Source organism: Narcine bancroftii, chromosome 1 (assembly GCF_036971445.1).
Source record: "Narcine bancroftii isolate sNarBan1 chromosome 1, sNarBan1.hap1, whole genome shotgun sequence".
Classification (NCBI taxonomy): Eukaryota; Metazoa; Chordata; class Chondrichthyes; order Torpediniformes; family Narcinidae; genus Narcine; species Narcine bancroftii.
Genome location: NC_091469.1, coordinates 493,997,258 through 494,016,205, shown reverse-complemented (window position 1 = coordinate 494,016,205; position 18,948 = coordinate 493,997,258). Strand labels below are relative to the sequence as shown.

The 18,948-nt window shown below is 39.9% G+C and overlaps 1 protein-coding gene across 7 annotated transcripts in view; it reads left to right on the top strand.

The window, feature by feature from the left end:
* LOC138752017 (zinc finger protein 850-like) overlaps positions 1 to 18,948 on the top strand; it is a 100,243-nt gene that overhangs the window by 70,793 nt on the left and 10,502 nt on the right. The window lies entirely within an intron of this gene.

Here is an 18,948-nt window from a genome sequence, read left to right as displayed (position 1 = left end):
CACACAACTCTCTGTAAATCCCTTCTCATGTCTTCAAATCTGACCTTCCCCCACTCAAAGACCTTCAACCTTGGACCCAACCTATCCCTTTCCATCATTAAGCTAAAGCTAATGGACCCATGATCACTGGATCCGAAGTTCTCTCCAACGCTCACCTCCATCACCTGCCTTATTCCAGGCATCCACAACTCTCTGTGTAGTAAACTTCCTTCCCTTAACTTTGTACACATGTCCTCTGGTGTTTGCTGATCCTGCCCTGCGAAACAGATACCATCTGTCCACCCAATCTCTGCCTTTCATAATCTTGTAGACCTCAATCAAGTCTCCTCTCATCCTTCTACGCTCCAAAGAGAAAAGTCCCAGCTCTGCTAACCTTGCCTCACAGGACTTGTTTCCAAATCCTGGCAACATCCTGGTAAATCTCCTCTGTCCCCTTTCCATAACTTCCACATTATTCCTATCATGAGGTGCCCAGAACTGAACACAATTCTCTAAGTGTGGCCTCACCAGAGATTTGTAGAGTTGCAACATGACCTCTCTACACTTGAACTCAATCCCCCTATTAATGAATTCCAGCATCCCATAGCCCTTCTTAACCATCCTATCAGCCTGTGCAGTGACCTTTTTTTAATTTTTTTTTATTTTTCACACTATAAACCACATTGATCAAGATACATACATTTTCCTTTTCAAATATATACAGTATCGTTTTCTCCTCCCCCCTCCCTCTTCCCATCGCACCCTCCCTACCTCCCCTTCCATTCATTTAAAGTTCAGAATCTAAGATACATTAAACCCATCAAACAATGTTGTCACTCAATAAAAATAAACAAGAAATTCCTCTGAGTCAGTTCTTTTCATTCTCTTCTTCTGTCATTTTAGGTGATAGATGTCCCCGGTAGGTTTTCTCTATTATGTTTCATGTACGGCTCCCATATTTGTTCAAATATTGTAATATTATTTCTTAAAATATATGTTATTTTTTCTGATGGAATAAATTTTTTCATTTCTATATACCATTGTTGTATTCTCAAATTATCTTCTAATTTCCAGGTTGACATAATACATTTTTTTGCTACAGCTAGGGCTATCTTAACAAATCTTTTTTGTACACCATCCAAGTCAAGTCCAAATTCTTTGTTTTTTATGTTACTTAGGAGGAAGATCTCTGAGTTTTTTGGTATATTGCTTTATGTGATTCTATTTAATATTTGGTTTAGGTCTTCCCAAAATTTTTCCACTTTCTCACATGTCCAGATTGCATGAATTATTGTTCCCATTTCCTTTTCACAACGAAAACATCTGTCAGATACTGTTGGGTCCCATTTATTTAACTTTTGAGGTGTAATGTATAGCCTGTGTATCCAGTTATATTGTATCATACATAACCTCGTATTTATTGTATTTCTCATAGTTCCTAAGCATAACTTCTCCCATGTTTCCTTTTTTATCTTTATGTCTAGATCTTGTTCCCATTTTTGTTTAGTTTTACCATTTGTTTCCTCATTCTCCTTTTCTTGTAATTTAATATACATGTTTGTTATAAATTTTTTGATTATCATTGTGTCTGGAATCAGATATTCAAAATTACTTTCCTCTGGTAACCTCAGACTGCTTCCCAATTTGTCCTTCAAGTAGGATTTCAATTGGTAATATGCCAACACTGTATCATGAGTTATGTTATATTTATCCTTCATTTGTTCAAAGGATAATAATTTATTTCCCGAAAAGCAATTTTCTATTCTTTTAATCCCTTTTTTTCTCCTATTCTCCAAAAGACAGGTTATCTACCGTAAAAGGGATTAGCTGATTTTTGCGTCAGTATTAGTTTTGGTAATTGGTAATTTGTTTTATTCCTTTCAACATGAATCTTCTTCCAAATATTAAGCAGATGATGTAATACTGGAGAATTCCTATGTTGTACCAATTTTTGTCCCATTTATATAATATGTTCGGGTATCTTCTCCCCTATTTTGTCTAGTTCTAATCTAGTCCAATCTGGCTTTTCCCTTGTTTGGTAAAAATCTGATAGGTATCTTAATTGTGCGACTCTATAATAATTTTTAAAGTTTGGCAGTTGTAAGCCTCCTTGTTTATACCATTCTGTTAATTTATCTAGTGCTATCCTCGGTTTCCCCCCCTTTCCATAAAAATTTCCTTATTATTTTCTTTAACTCCTTGAAGAATTTCTCTGTCAAGTGTATTGGCAATGCCTGAAATAGGTATAATATCCTTGGGAAAATGTTCATTTTAATACAGTTTATCCTTCCTATTAGTGTTAGTGGTAAATCTTTCCAATGCTCTAAATCGTCCTGTAATTTTTTCATTGGTGGATAATAATTGAGTTTATATAGATGGCCGAGATTTTTATTTATTTGTATACCTAGGTATCTTATTGCTTGCATTTGCCATCTGAACGGTGATTCTTTCTTGAATTTTGAGAAATCCGCATTATTCATTGGCATTGCTTCACTTTTATTTGCATTAATCTTGTATCCCAACACTTCTCCATATTCCTTCAATTTCTTATGTAATTCTTTTATTGATATTTCTTGTTCCATTAAGTATACTATAACGTCATCTGCAAATAAACTGATTTTGTATTCCTTGTCTTTTATTTTTATCCCTTTTATTTTATTTTCTGTTCTTATCAGTTCTGCAAGTGGTTCTATGGCTAAAGTGAACAATAAGGGTGATAGTGGGCAACCCTGCCTTGTTGATCTGCTTAAGTTAAAGTGTTTTGATATATATCCATTTACTGTCACTCTCGCCAATGGCCCCTTATATAATGCTTTAATCCAATTAATATATTTCTCTGGTAAACTAAATTTTTGTAGTACTTTGAATAAATAATTCCATTCTACTCTGTCGAAGGCCTTCTCTGCGTCTAAAGCAACCGCTACTGTTGGAGTTTTATTTCCTTCTACTGCATGAATTAAGTTAATAAACTTACAAATATTGTCTGTTGTTCGTCTTTTTTTAATAAATCCAGTTTGGTCTAGGTTTATTATTTTTGGTATATAGTCGGCTAATCTGTTTGCTAATAGTTTAGCTATTATCTTATAATCTGTGTTAAGTAATGATATTGGTCTATATGACGCTGGTGAGAGTGGATCTTTCCCTTGCTTTAGTATTACTGTAATTATTGCTGTTTTACATGAATCTGGTAAGCTTTGTGTTTTATGAATCTGGTTGATTACTTCCAGGAGGGGCGGTATTAATAAATCTTTAAATGTTTTATAAAATTCTATTGGGAAACCATCCTCTCTTGGTGTTTTATTATTCGATAGTTTTTTTATTATCTCTTGTATTTCTACTATTTCAAATGGTTCTGTTAATTTATTTTGTTCCTCTGTTTGTAATTTTGGTAGTTCAAATTTAGTTAAGAATTCATCTATTTTGCCTTCTTTCCTTTCGTTTTCAGTTTGGTATAATTGTTCGTAGAATTCTCTAAAATTTTCATTAATTTCCGTTGGATTATATGTGATCTGTTTGTCTTTTTTCCTTGATGCCAGTACCATTCGTTTAGTTTGTCCTGTCTTAAGCTGCCACGCTAGAATTTTGTGTGTTTTTTCTCCTAGTTCATAATATTTCTGTTTTGTCTTCATTATGTTCTCCACCTTATATGTTTGTAGTGTTTCATATTTTAATTTTTTATCTGCCAAATCTCTTCTTTTAGTAGTGTCATCCTTCATTGCTAATTCTTTTTCTATATTTGCTATTTCCCTCTCCAACTGTTCTGTTTCCTGATTGTAATCCTTCTTCATCTTAGTTACATAACTTATTATTTGCCCTCTGATGAACGCTTTCATTGCGTCCCATAATATAAACTTATCTTTCACTGATTCCGTATTTATTTCGAAGTACATTTTAATTTGTCTTTCTATGAATTCCCTAAAATTCTGTCTTTTAAGTAGCATGGGGTTTGATCTCCATCTATACATTCTTGGAGTGATGTCCTCTAACTCTATTGTCAATATCAGGGGTAAGTGGTCTGATAATATTCTAGCTTTGTATTCTGTTTTCCTTACTCTATCTTGTATGCGAGCTGGTAACAGGAATAAGTATTTTTGAATATGTTTTATGTCTATCCGAATAATATGAATATTCCTTTTCCTTTGGGTGTTGTTTCCTCCATATATCCAAAAGTTACATTTCTTGCATCGATTTAATTATAAATTTGGTTACTTTGTTCTTTCTGTTAATTTTTTTCCCAGTTTTATCTATGTTTGAATCCAAATTAAGGTTGAAATCCCCTCCTATTAATATATTCCCTTGCGTGTCTGCTATCTTCAAAAAAATATCTTGCATAAATTTTTGATCTTCTTCGTTAGGTGAATATACATTGAGTAAATTCCAAAACTCCGAATATATCTGACATTTTATCATTACATATCTCCCTGCTGGATCTATTATTTCCTCTTCTATTTTAATTGGTACATTTTTACTGATTAATATAGCCACTCCTCTAGCTTTTGAGTTATATGACGCTGCTGTTACATGTCTTATCCAATCTCTCTTTAATTTCTTATGCTCCATTTCAGTTAAGTGCGTTTCTTGCACGAATGCTATATCAATTTTTTTTTCAGTAAATTTAGCAGTTTCTTCCTTTTGATTTGGTTATGTATTCCGTTAATATTTAAAGTCATATAGTTTAACGTAGCCATTTCATACTTTGTTTATCTTTCCTTTCCGTTTCCTCATCCTCACCTTTCTTTCTTATCCATTCCTGCTTTCTTTTTTTGAACAGTTTATAAGACAACATTTCTAAAACGTCAAACATTTCCCTTATTCTCCTATCTAAAATTTCTTTAACTCCACTATCCCCTCCCCTTCCTGTGTTGCCCATTATCCCTTGTCGGGCAACTACATCTCCCCTCTCCATTTGGATTTGCGAATCCACTCGCAAGCGTCAACTGATTTTGCAGTGACCGTAACTCCTCCCCACCCAGCCCCCCCAGAAAAGATTTCACTTTTTATATACAACAAAAGTCACTCTCTCAATTCCCTCCTTACTCCTCTCTTCCCCTTATTAATTCTTATCTATACTCTATATATTTTCTTTTAAATGCACATACACTCATGTAATATATATACCCATATACACACATCCATATAGTTCTTGGTCATTTTTGCTCTCATTACATGTCCTCATCTCTCAGTCTGTTTTGCAATTGTTCTGCAAATTTTCGTGCTTCCTCCAGATCCGAGAATAGTTTGTTTTTCTGCCCTGGAATAACTATTTTAAATACTGCTGTGTACTTTAGCATAAATTTATATCCTTTTTTCCATAAGATCGCTTTTGCTGTATTGAACTTTCTCTTCTTCAGGAGTTCAAAACTTATATCTGGATAGAAAAAAATTTTTTGACCTTTATATTCCAGTGGCTTGTTGTCCTCTCTTATTTTCTTCATTGCTTTCTCCAGTACATTTTCTCTTGTAGTATATTTTAGGAATTTTACTAAAATGGATCTTGGTTTTTGTTGTGGTTGTGGTTTAGGGTGGTTTAGGTTTAGGTTTAGGTTGTGGTTTAGGATGGCAGAGGTCGACAGCATCGAGTCCACGCTGCTGAAGATCCAGCTGAGCTGGATGGGTCACGTCTCCAGAATGGAGGACCATCGCCTTCCCAAGATCGTATTATATGGCGAGCTCTCCACTGGCCACCGTGACAGAGGTGCACCAAAGAAAAGGTACAAGGACTGCCTAAAGAAATCTCTTGGTGCCTGCCACATTGACCACCGCCAGTGGGCTGATAACGCCTCAAACCGTGCATCTTGGCGCCTCACAGTTTGGCGGGCAGCAGCCTCCTTTGAAGAAGACCGCAGAGCCCACCTCACTGACAAAAGGCAAAGGAGGAAAAACCCAACACCCAACCCCAACCAACCAATTTTCCCTTGCAACCGCTGCAATCGTGTCTGCCTGTCCCGCATCGGACTGGTCAGCCACAAACGAGCCTGCAGCTGACGTGGACTTTTTACCCCCTCCATAAATCTTCGTCCGCGAAGCCAAGCCAAAGAAAGAAAGAGGTTTAGGGGCCAATGTTCTATGTGCCCTTTCTATTTCCATTTCTTCCTGTAATTCTGGTCTTCCTAGGACCCTGGGGATCCAATCTTTTATAAATTCTCTCATATTCTTGCCTTCTTCATCTTCCTTAAGGCCCACTATCTTTATATTACTTCTTCTGTTATAATTTTCCATTATATCTATTTTCTGGGCTAACAGCTCTTGTGTCTCTTTAACTTTTATATTAAATTCTTCTAATTTCTTTTTTAAGTCCTCTACTTCCATTTCTATGGCTGCTTCTCATTCTTCCACCTTATCCACTCTTTTTCCTATATCTGACATGACCATCTCTAATCTACTCACTTTCTCTTCTGTACTGGTTATTCTTTTTATGTCACTAAATTCTTGTGTCAACCATTCTTTTACTGATTCCATATATTTTTTAAAAATATATATATCTATTGTCTTGCCTTTCCCTTCTTCCATTTCTTTGTATTCTTCCTCTTCTTCTTCCTCTGGGTTGGCCATCTGTTGTTTCTTTGTTTTCTTTTTCTTCTCTTCTTTCTTGTTTCCGTTGTCTTCTATGTTCTCCTCTTGTTGTTGCTGTTATGGAATTATTACAGAACCAGGATGTTATGATTTCCTGGTTTATCTCGTAGATACAAAAACTTATTAAAACTTCTCGAGCAAGACAGGTTGTGACCAATTCGTCAATTTCAGAGTGTTGCATTTGACAACTGCTTTCCCTGGGCCTCACAGTGGAATTCCATTTCAAAGTGTATCTTCAGATAAGTCCCCATGGCTGAGTTTAATTACATCTGCTAGTTCTGAAAGTAAGGTGACCTGCGTGTGGACCCAGTGTCGTCAGTTCCACATAAGCAAAAAGCATCTGGGAACATGGTTTTAATCCTCCATTACATTCCACCCCTTGGTCACAATCTGTCATTTGCGAAGCCCAACCAGTATTTGAGTTCAGAGGGAGCGAAAAAAGAGAAATCAAAACAACAGTTACAAAGATAAGCAATGACGCGAGCAACCAACGGAGGATAGTGTGGCCCAACCCCCCCCAAATGTAGCTGTCAGCCATAAGAAAGGATTCCAACCAAGGCTCAAATTATCCTTGTTGGCCACAAAACCCAGACACTGGAGCTCACGAACAGATTTGGAAACATGCTGAACAATAACATATTTATATAAGCTGCACTTGAGGCGGGTTACCGAGGACTTCCTTGGTGTAATGCATCGGACCGTGTTTCCCATGGGGAACTCCCTCGGAACGTCCTCGACATTACAAATCCAATTGCTGGCATCAAAGCAGCTGTTAAGCTAGATCACCAGGAGTGTAAAAGAAGCCTGACACATGTCACTCACGATACCGTAAGCGTTCAGTGTTTAAACAGACTAAATCATCCTGTCCCTCAATAGCTACCCACCGAGTGTTACCCTGGGCAGGTGTCACTATTTCCCCTTATACAGGAGGGCCACTACCTGGTGGTGCCACCCATACCTTTTGTCCAACATTCTCTAGTTCGGGAATGGGGGGCAATGACTGTTTTTGCTCTGGAATAGGCTGTAGTTCAGAAGCGTGAAGAAGTCGGTGGAAAGGTGTACCTCCTTTTAAAGGGCGATGATTCAAATTGTCGACTGCCTGCTGCAGCACATGGCACCAGCCCTTCTGGGTCCCCAGTGACGTTAACAAATGAATTTGTTCCTTCAGTAAGCCGTTCATTCGTTCAACTAACCCGGAAGCCTGCGGGTAATAAGGAATATGGTGAACCCATAAAATACCGTTGTCATTTGCCCAATCACAGATTGCTTTCCCGGAGAAGTGCGAGCCATTACCAGAGTGAATCTCCTCTGGAACATCATAACGATAAATGGCTTAGTCCTTGGATAGTGCTAGCTTGGTCAGGCGTCTTGGTGGGAAAGGCAAAAACCAGGCCCGAAAAGGTGTCAACCATTACTAGGACGTAACGTTTACCCATACAGTCTTGCATGGGGCCTATGTAATCAATTTGCCAAACCACAGCTGGGCGAGCACCCCTTTTTATTTGGCCATGAGGACCAGGAGGAATGGTACGAGACTTCACAAGCTGACCTTCTGGGCATGTACGCACGACCATGCGGACATCATCCTGATGGACAGGTAAAGCATGTGTACGGGACCACATAGCTGATCCCTTCTCCCCCAAATGACCAGTCTGTTCATGTGACCATCGAGCCAGCGGGACGGTATCAGCACGGCTGATAGTGGCAAGCTGATCTGCTACTGCATTACGTTGTGCCATGTTAGTCACCATATTGGAATGGGCATCAATGTGATATCCAGTTATCTCACGGTGGTGGGAAGCATCCCACAACAGCTGCCACAACTGTTTGCCCCACACTGGGCGGTCATGTATCATCCAGTCATTCTTTTGCCAATCAGGCATCCATACCACAAGTCCATTAGCCACAGCCCAGGAATCAGTAAACAGGTGAAGAGGGTGATCATGGGGATCTAGTGGTAAAGTGACTGCCTTCAACTCAGCATACTGACTGGAGCCACCATCCCCCTCCTCTGATAAGTGAGTTCCTGACTTGGGATGGTAAGCCACCTGTTCGTGTATGCGGCCCACCCCTTCAGGCCCTCTGGTCGCACGACTCTGAATATACCACTTCCATTTAACAATAGAAGACTGCTGCTCCCGCCCGATCTTTAGATTAGCATCATTAGCCAGGACCCAATTCATTATAGGAAGTGCAGGTCGCAATTGAACATCTGCATCGCCTGTCATTCTTTCAGTCTCCAGCAGGGCCCAGTAACAGGCTAGTAACTGTTGTTCAAAACCAGAATAACGAGTGGCAGCCTCAGGCATGGTACGTGACCAGAATCCCAGTGGGACTCGGCGACCCTCTTGTTTCTGCCAGAGGCTCCAGGAGGCCACAACCTCAATATAATGGTGAATCGAGAGGGAAGGCGATACTGGCACCGTCTCCAGGTCACGGGCAATTAGGCTGTGACAAATAGTGGGAGAGTGTACATAGCCCTGAGGGAGGCGGGTGAAGGTATACTGGCGCCCCCTCCAGGTAAAGGCGAACTGATCCTCTGAGTCCTCAGCTATAAGAATACTGAAGAAGACGTTAGCGAGATCAATGACAGCATACCCTGTTCCTGAGTTCCCAGTAGCAATGTTTTCAATAAGGGTGACAATGTCCGGAACTGCCGAAGCAAGTGGTGGGGCATGTTTGTTCAAAAAGCGATAATCAACTGTCATTCTCCAGGAGCCGTCCGGCTTCTGGACCGGCCAAACAGGGCTATTAAAGGGCGACGTTGCGGGCCTCACTACCCCTTCTTCTTGCAGAGCATCGATGGTGGCAGTAATCTCTTCCTGCCCCCCAGGGAGACGATATTGTGGAATGCACACTGGTTTCATGGGGGCTGGCACCATCACAGGATCCCACTTAGCCTGACCCACTACTAGTTTTTTTGTAATAGTTCAAATTCCAAATTCAAATCCCCCTTGGCTAGTATTAAGGGCCGTACCGGCCAACATATTAATACCCAGGATACACTCGTCAGTAGCAGCCACCAGGGTATGTAACCAGACAGGGGAAGGGCTATCACCCACCATGGCACAGACTTTTATTTCCTTTGCCAGGGTGACCGCTCCTCCCAACCCCTCTATTCGAAAGGCTGGTCCAGTCCAGAGGTCGGGGTTACCAGGAATCACTGAGTGCTCTGCACCGGTGTCGACCAAAGCCAAGTATTGGCGATCATTACCCCCACCCCAGTGGATTGTTAACGGTATGTAGGGCCGCGGATCCCCGTGTGTGCGCCGTGTCTCGATGGAGTAGACACGGGAATCCTGCCACACCTTCAGGCTTCAGAAGGGTTCGGGGGCTTCCAGGACCACATACTATTATTATCTTTAAGAGCCTGTTTAACCCATTGTTTTACCTCATCACGAGTAACTGGAGCAGGAGAAGCCAGCTCGATAGAAGCAGCAGTGGGAGCAGAAAGTACAGCTAGGCCAGGAGGACTCAGCAGCTGGGGATGATGTTCCCCTGCTTTTCTCTTATAAAGGGCATAAAGGACTGCAGTAGGTTTCCCATCAATATCACTTTTAGGTACGCCTAACTTTAACAAGGTTAGAAAAAGGTCCTTTCTTGTCGGTCCGTTATTTGTAGCAGCCCCTCTCTTTTCATCCTCCTTGTCTGATTTAACCTGGGCTGAACGTGAGTGGATTTTACCTCCCAGTTCTAATTCTCGAAGCCCAGATAAGGCATGCACCGCCTCAGACACAGGGTGCCCAATTAGCGGACTAGTTACGGACAGAACTAATCCCGTGTAGTAGGTTGGGCGGAACGAACCAATCTGGTATGCATTCCGGCCGTGAATATCTCTTCATCAGGGCTCCTCCCATGTACCCACAGCCTCAAACGCCCTGCATACAAGGCAGAGGCCAGGGCTTGTTGACGAATTACTGCTATGCCTCCTCTGGGGTTCTCCATTGTTTTGCAAATGTAAATCCCAATCTACTGGTGATGGGTATACTCGTAGCAGGGCAAGTAAGTAATCCACCTCTCTCCCTCTACCCCGCAGCTCAGCAATGACCCTGATATCAGTAGATAATGTTCCTAATCCCAACAATTCCTCAGGGGTTAAAAATACATTACCCCCTCCTTGTTCCCAGACACGCAGGAGCCAGGCTGCCAGAGTTTCTGCTGCCTTTTGCCTAAATCGATCTCCAATGGCAGCCAGCTCTTTTACAGAGAAGTCACGTATCGTTGACTCCTTCCGACCCCTGTTCCCACTTTGGCCCGCAGGGACCTCCACCCAGTCTAGGGGAGGAGGCCGAGGCCATCCCGTAGAGGGAGTAGGCCATAGAGCATACAGGGGTTTGGGTATTCTCCCCTGGGTCCACTTGGGAGACTGGGATATCTATCCCTTCCATCTCTACCCTTACATAATCCCCCCTTTCCGTCTCTTTGGGAAGTCTGCTGCCTTCTGGGGCAGGCGTGAACAGCAGGTGGAGAGGGTGTTGACACATGCTGAGGAGTATCTGTATTATTACCATGGTCATCATTCCAGATATTCCCATCCCAATCCTCAATTACATCAGGATCGTCACCATTCATTATCATGGCACGAATACGATATGGATCGGGTTCTACTCCATGCCTTTCCTTATCTGCACAGAGCTGCTGCCGGAGTTTAATATTACGGCAGATCATTTGGACATGCTTATCTTCCCATTCTTTGGCTCAGTCCTGACTGGTGTGAACAATCTCGCTCATCATGGAACAGCATTGTCGCATGGCTTCTAGCTCCTCCTCTAATTGCTTTCTTTTGCACTGAGATTCTACTTCTCTTTGAATTGATTCTGCTTCACGCTGAATGGAATGGCGTAATGCTGTGGCCAGCAACCAAAAACCATTCATCAGCGTCCCCTTTTTATCAGGAAATTTACTTTCTCGAAGGAGAGTGGCAACCCGCTCTCCCAGAGGTGCACTTGATGGGTCTAACTTCTCATCCAAACTAATGGGTGGTCCCAACAAAGACAGGGTATTGACCAACATGCCAAACCCATCGTCTTTGGAAGTCCATCCAGGAATCAAGAACTGCTCAGGGCTCACCTCTTTCTTTTGGCGAAACATCTTGAGACCAATCCTGCTCGCAGCGCCAATTGTCTTGGGTAAACTTTTACCTCTCATTTTGTTCATTTTAGATTGGTCACAGTGTTTGAGCTACCGAAAGAAAATAGACACACACACTGAGAGCAGTTCAGTTTATACAAATGTTTATTACTAATTCAAAAGCTGATTTCACACTACAATATGCAAGCCCTTCCCAACTATACTTATCAATGCTTGGACTGGTCCCAACTGCCGAAGCGAGGCAACGACTGCACACTTGTAGTAGGTTGTCAGGGCGCTGGTAGCAGCTTCTCCACCTCCCCCGACCGGGACGTTGCTCAGACTCTGGCTGTTCTTCCTTCTTGACAAGGGGTGTTCCCACCCCTCGGAGAGTCTAAACTTCAGCAGCAGGACCACAGGCTTATATACCCCAAAAACAATTAATCATGCGCCTACTCCTTCTAACATTTAGAAGATTAATTATTATGGAACCCGGATGTTATGATTTCCTGGTTTATCTCGTAGATACAAAGACTTATTAAAACTTCTCGAGCAAGACAGGTTGTGACCAATTCGTCAATTTCAGAGTGTTGCATTTGACAACTGCTTTCCCTGGGCCTCACGGTGGAATTCCATTTCAAAGTGTATCTTCAGATAAGTCCCCATGGCTGAGTTTAATTACATCTGCTAGTTCTGAAAGTAAGGTGACCTGCGTGTGGACCCAGTGTCGTCAGTTCCACATAAGCAAAAAGCATCTGGGTACATGGTTTTAATCCTCCATTACAGCCATCTGATCACATCGAAAGCAAGAATCCAACTTACTAAGACCAAATTTTTTTAATTTCTCTGGCGTTAAATATAGCTGATGAATAAAATTATAATTAATCATCGCTAATCTAGCATTAATTAATTTCCGAATACTATTCTGACAAATTTCCATCCAAGCTTGTTCAGCTATTTTATGTCCTAAATCTTTTTCCCATTTCAACTTATCTTTATCCCAGTCTTTTTTACTATCAATTTCTTGTAAAATACAATACAAATCAAATATATATCCCTTTTTTGGTATTGAAAGTACATATTCTTCAAAACTAGATTCAGGCAATAAAATCATATGTCGACCACATAACTGTTTTACAAAAGATCTTAATTGATAATATACAAATATAGAATTTGCACTAATACCATATTTCCTTTGTAATTCGTCAAAGGAACTAAAACAACCCTCAGAAAAACAAATCAGATAAATCTTTTATTCCCTTCTTTTCCCATTGTTTCAAAGTGGCATTGGAGACCGTAAAAGGAACAAGTTGATTATTATATAATGGCAATCTTCCAGAATATATATTTTTAAGTCCCAATTTTTTAAGTTTACTTGTCCATAAATTCAATAAATGTTTCAATATTGGCACATCATAAGTTTGTAATAAATTTTTATTCCATCGAAACAAAAACTCCTGAGGAAATTTTTCTAAAATAACCGCCATTTCTATCTTTACCCAACTAGGTGGGTCATCCATATTCATTAATGCACTAAGAAATTTGAATTGAGCTGCTTCATAATAATGATGAAAATTCGGTAATCTTAAACCTCCAAATTGAAAATCCCACATCAATTTTCTCATTGCTACTCTCGGAAATTTTCCCTTCCATAAGAATTCTCTAATCGCTTGATATAAGTCCTTAAAAAAACTATTTTTTAAAAAAATAAGGAATTGATTGAAACATATTGTATTCTAGGAAAAATATTCATTTTTATAGTATTAATCCTCCCTAGTAAACCCAAAGGTAGATCCCTCCACCTAATCAAATCTAATTTAATCCTTTTTTTTGTACAGGGTGATGTACAAAAACATGATGTACACCCTGTACAAAAACAAAGGCGAGAAATCAGACTGCTCAAACTACTGGGGAATCACGCTGCTCTCCATTGCAGGCAAAATCTTCGCTAAGATTCCCCTAAATAGAATAATATCTAGTGTCGCTGAGAATGTTCTCCCAGAATCACAGTGCGGCTTTCGCGCAAACAGAGGAACTACTGACATGGTCTTTGCCCTCAGACAGCTCCAAGAAAAGTGCAGAGAACAAAACAAAGGACTCTACATCACCTTTGTTGACCTCACCAAAGCCTTCGACACCATGAGCAGGAAAGGGCTTTGGCAAATACTAGAGCACATCGGATGCCCCCCAAAGTTCCTCATTATGGTTATCCAACTGCACGAAAACCAACAAGGTCGGGTCAGATACAGCAATGAGCTCTCCAAACCCTTCTCCATTAACAATGGCGTGAAGCTAGGCTGTTTCCTCGCACCAACCCTCTTCTCAATCTTCTTCAGCATGATGCTGAACCAAGCCATGAAAGACCTCAACAATGAAGACGCTGTCTACATCCGGTACCGCACGGATGGCAGCCTCTTCAATCTGAGGCGCCTGCAAGCTCACACCAATCCTTTTTATTAAAGGAAAATAATTAATTGAATATAATTCTTGAAATTCCGTATTAATATTAATTCCTAAATATTTAATTTGTGTAGTCCACTTCAAATTTGTAATATTTTTATATACTGAATAATCACCTTTACAAATTGGCAAAATTTCACTTTTAGCCCAATTTACTTTGTAACCAGATAATTGGCCATAAATTTCTAAACATTCTTGAATTGCAGGTAAAGAAATATCCGGATCCACCAAATATAATAAAACATCATCAGCAAATAAATTAATCTTGTATTCCTCATTCAGAACTCTCATACCTTTAACATTTTCATTTTGACGTATTAATTGTGCTAAAGGTTCAATAACTATAGCTAATAAAGCAGGTGACAACGGACATCCTTGTCTAGTAGATCTTGTCAAACTAAAAGATTCTGAAATTTGGCCATTAACAGCAATTCTAGCCTTCGGGCTATTTATCAACCCAATAAATGAAGAACCAAAACAAAATTTCTCAAGTTCTTTGAACAGAAACTTCCATTCCACTCTGTCAAAAGCCTTTTCTGCATCCAATGAAACCACTACTGGATAATTCAACTGAAATTTAGATTTATTTATCAAGGTTATTAACCATAAAATATTATCTGATGCATACCTGTTTTTTATAAATCCCGTTTGATCACCATGTATAATTTTAGGCAGATATTGAGCTAATCTATTAGCTATAATTTTAGCTACAATTTTATAATCTACATTTAACAACGATATTGGTCTATAAGAAGAAACCTGTAAAGGGTCTTTATCTTTTTTTGGTATAACCGTAATTATTGCGTTAGAACAAGACTCAGGTAATTGAAAAGTATTATAAGTTTGTTGTAATACATCCTTATAAATAGAAGATACATCAGCATAAAAAACTTTATAAAACTCTAAAGAAAACCCATCTTCACCAGGTGCCTTTCCGTTTGGCATGTCTCTTATTGCCCTTTCTATTTCATCTTCTGTAAAAGGTTTATCTAACTTGTCTGTCTTCTTGATTCAATTATGCAAGTTAATATTTTTCAAGAAAGAATCTATTGCGTCTCCATTTACATCTTTACATTCCGAAGTATACAATTGTTTATAGAAATTACAAAATTCCTCATTAATCTCCTTTTGATTAAAAGTAATACCTGATTTCTTTCTAATCGCTGGTATAATCCTAGATAATTGTTCCTGACAGCTCCAAGAAAAGTGCAGAGAACAAAACAAAGGACTCTACATCACCTTTGTTGACCTCACCAAAGCCTTCGACACCGTGAGCAGGAAAGGGCTTTGGCAAATACTAGAGCGCATCGGATGTCCCCCAAAGTTCCTCAACATGATTATCCAACTGCACGAAAACCAACAAGGTCGGGTCAGATACAGCAATGAGCTCTCTGAACCCTTCTCCATTAACAATGGCGTGAAGCAAGGCTGTGTTCTCGCACCAACCCTCTTTTCAATCTTCTTCAGCATGATGCTGAACCAAGCCATGAAAGACCCCAACAATGAAGACGCTGTTTACATCCGGTACCGCATGGATGGCAGTCTCTTCAATCTGAGGCGCCTGCAAGCTCACACCAAGACACAAGAGAAACTTGTCCGTGAACTACTCTTTGCAGATGATGCCGCTTTAGTTGCCCATTCAGAGCCAGCTCTTCAGCGCTCGACGTCCTGCTTTGCGGAAACTGCCAAAATGTTTGGCCTGGAAGTCAGCCTGAAGAAAACTGAGGTCCTCCATCAGCCAGCTCCCCACCATGACTACCAGCCCCCCCACATCTCCATCGGGCACACAAAACTCAAAACGGTCAACCAGTTTACCTATCTCGGCTGCACCATTTCATCAGATGCAAGGATCAACAATGAGATAGACAACAGACTCGCCAAGGCAAATAGCGCCTTTGGAAGACTACACAAAAGAGTCTGGAAAAACAACCAACTGAAAAACCTCACAAAGATAAGCGTATACAGAGCCGTTGTCATACCCACACTCCTGTTCGGCTCCGAATCATGGGTCCTCTACCGGCACCACCTACGGCTCCTAGAGCGCTTCCACCAGCGTTGTCTCCGCTCCATCCTCAACATCCATTGGAGCGCTTACACCCCTAACGTCGAAGTACTCGAGATGGCAGAGGTCGACAGCATCGAGTCCACGCTGCTGAAGATCCAGCTGCGCTGGATGGGTCACGTCTCCAGAATGGAGGACCATCGCCTTCCCAAGATCGTATTATATGGCGAGCTCTCCACTGGCCACCGTGACAGAGGTGCACCAAAGAAAAGGTACAAGGACTGCCTTAAGAAATCTCTTGGTGCCTGCCACATTGACCACCGCCAGTGGGCTGATAACGCCTCAAACCGTGCATCTTGGCGCCTCACAGTTTGGCGGGCAGCAACCTCCTTTGAAGAAGACCGCAGAGCCCACCTCACTGACAAAAGGCAAAGGAGGAAAAACCCAACACCCAACCCCAACCAACCAATTTTCCCTTGCAACCGCTGCAATCGTGTCTGCCTGTCCCGCATCGGACTTGTCAGCCACAAACGAGCCTGCAGCTGACGTGGACTTTTTACCCCCTCCATAAATCTTCGTCCGCGAAGCCAAGCCAAAGAAAGAAGAATTGCCATGACAAAACTTTATGAGCTTTCTCACCCCATTCATAAAACTTATGCTTAGTTCGATTCATTAAACATTCAAACCGATATGTTTGTAATTCATTATATTTAAATTTTAAATTAGTTAACTGATTCTTTTGCATTTCAGTAGCATGTTTTTGAAATTCTTTTTCAGTAGCAGTTATCTTTTCCTCTAAGTCTTCAATCTCTTTAATTCTCTCCTTCTTTACTTTAGAGGCATAACTAATAATTTGGCTTCGCAAAAAAGCTTTCATTGCATCCCATAAAACAAAATGACTAGAAACAGAATTACAGTTAATACCAATAAAAATTTCAATTTGCTGTTTTAAAAAACTAATAAATTCTGGTTTTTGCAATAGCATAGTATTAAATCTCCATCTTGAAGCTTTCTGAACATCTTGTGAACTCAAATATTCTAATAATAATAGTGAATGATCCGAAACCATTCTAGCCTTACACTCCACAGATGTAACCCTATCCTGCAAATGTGCTGATATTAAAAAATAATCAATTCTAGAAAAAGAATTATGTCGCGAAGAATAAAAAGAAAAATCTTTCTTTGTAGGATTAACTCTTCGCCAAATATCAATTAAATTCAAATCTGCCATCATATTAGTCACTTGGATTGCCATCTTAGACTTCTTAATTACTCTTGGGTACTTGTCCAATAAAGGCTCCAACACCACATTCAAATCTCCCCCAACATCACATTAGAGTTCGATTGTCCAAGTAATAAAGACATATCCACAACAAAAGCTGTATCCTCAACAATAGGAGCATAAACATCAAGCAAAGTCCATGCCTCATTAAAGATTGTACAATTTAATTTTAATAATCTTCCACCATTTTTCTCTTCATTCTGTAACTGAAATGGTAGATTCTTATGTACCAAAATTGCCACACCTTTTGCCTTAGAATTAAACGAAGAATAAAAAACTTGCCCAACCCATTCACGTTTGAGTTTCAAATGTTCCTTATCTGTTAAATGAGTTTCCTGTAAAAAAGCAACATCAACTTTTAATTTTTTTAGATAACCAAGTACTTTCTTACGCTTAATAGGATTATTTAAACCCTGAACATTAAGAGAAGCAAACTTCAATTTAGACATTTCTTACACTCAATAAAACACAACAAAAAACAAACAAAAAAAGGAAAAAAAAGAGAAAAAAAAGAAACCCCCAAAAAAAGAAGAAAGAAAAAACCCTTAATTCCCCTTTGAAATTACAACCAGAAACTAAAAAAATTTTTTTTTAAAGTTATATATATATTAAAAAAATCAATTATTTTAAAAAGATAATAAAAAAAAGGCTTAACTCCCTAACCCAAAAATTAAAAAGAAAAAAAAACAGGTCGGAGGTCACAATTACCTCCTCATGTTTAAACCGCCTAATGCGGTAACTCCCCCAAAATATTGGGTGTGAGATAACTCACACGCAGCTGATGACTTCTGGAAATTGGTGCCCACCCAGTTCCCTCTCCCAACTCCCATCACTATTTGAAATCTTCTCAACAAAAAATAATAAATTTTTTTAAATTTTTTAATCAACTTTGCCATTGCGACCACCGTTTCTTCCATTTCTACTAGAAATCTGATTCCCTTCTTGCAGCTCTGCCCTCTTTGGAAACCGTGGAGGACTACGTCGTTCCTGGAATTGCATAATTGGTAAAGACTGAGCAAAATCCATAGCTTCTTTAGGATTATCAAAGAACTTTGGTTGATATCCATCCTGAAAAATCTTCAGTACCACAGGGTACCTAAATGTTGCCTTATATCCTTTTTTCCAGAGCAATTCTTTCACAGAATTAAATTCACGTCGTTGAAACATAATTTCCTGACTCAAATCCGGATAGAAGAAAACACGATTACTCTGAACCATCATAGGAGATCTGCTTTGCTGTGCATTTCTAATAGCCATACGTAAAATAGTCTCTCTATCACAGTAATTTAAACAGCGAACCAGAACAGGACTTGGATTCTGTCCTGAAAAAAGTCTCCTTCTCAAAGCTCTGTGAGCCCGTTCCAATATTAAACCTTCAGGAAACTTATCTTGTCCCAACACTTGTGGAATCCATTCAGTGAAAATTTTTCTTGGATCTGGCCCTTCTATGCCTTCTGGCAAGCCGACAATTTTCACATTATTCCGTCTGGATTGGTTCTCCAAATAATCAACCTTTTTTGCGAAATATTTATTCTGAATCTGTAACGTTTCAATTGTTTTATTCACATCTTGCAATTGATCT